The sequence below is a fragment of the Mus caroli genome, chromosome 3 (genome assembly GCF_900094665.2).
Source record: "Mus caroli chromosome 3, CAROLI_EIJ_v1.1, whole genome shotgun sequence".
NCBI classification, from domain to species: domain Eukaryota; kingdom Metazoa; phylum Chordata; class Mammalia; order Rodentia; family Muridae; genus Mus; species Mus caroli.
The window spans coordinates 65,840,185-65,840,690 of record NC_034572.1 but is presented as its reverse complement, the minus strand read 5'-3'; positions in this window follow the sequence as shown (position 1 = coordinate 65,840,690).

Genomic DNA, 506 nt, shown 5'->3' with positions numbered 1-506 from the left:
CTGTACAAAATTATCTGTTATGGTTGTCCCATGAAAAATGTTTCTTTTTATAAAGGGAGGGGGACTCGCATGAAATTATTTTTCTTTTCTTCCTTTCCCCTTTCTTTCTCTTCCTCCTTCACCTCTTTGTTTCCTCTTCTTCTCTCCTCTTCCTCTTTACTTTTAGTATTCAACACACTTTACTAATGTAAATGATATGCTAACACAAAATCCTTATGTATTAAGTTTAGTTTTCTGTTTGATTTATGTATGCATTGTATAATATTTAAATAAGTCTCATTCAGGAAAAAAAATTCAACATGATGAAAACATTAGTAATCCTAACTTTTAATTTTTAATACTAATAATTCATGGTTATCTTACTCAGCATACTGTGAAATAATATATATTACTCTCAAGGAAAAAATAGGGGACTTATATAAGTTTACATTTAATTTAGATCAAAGAAGCTTTCAAAAAGAAACTAGAGAGAGCACACACAAGCAGCCTGACAACACACCTAAAAG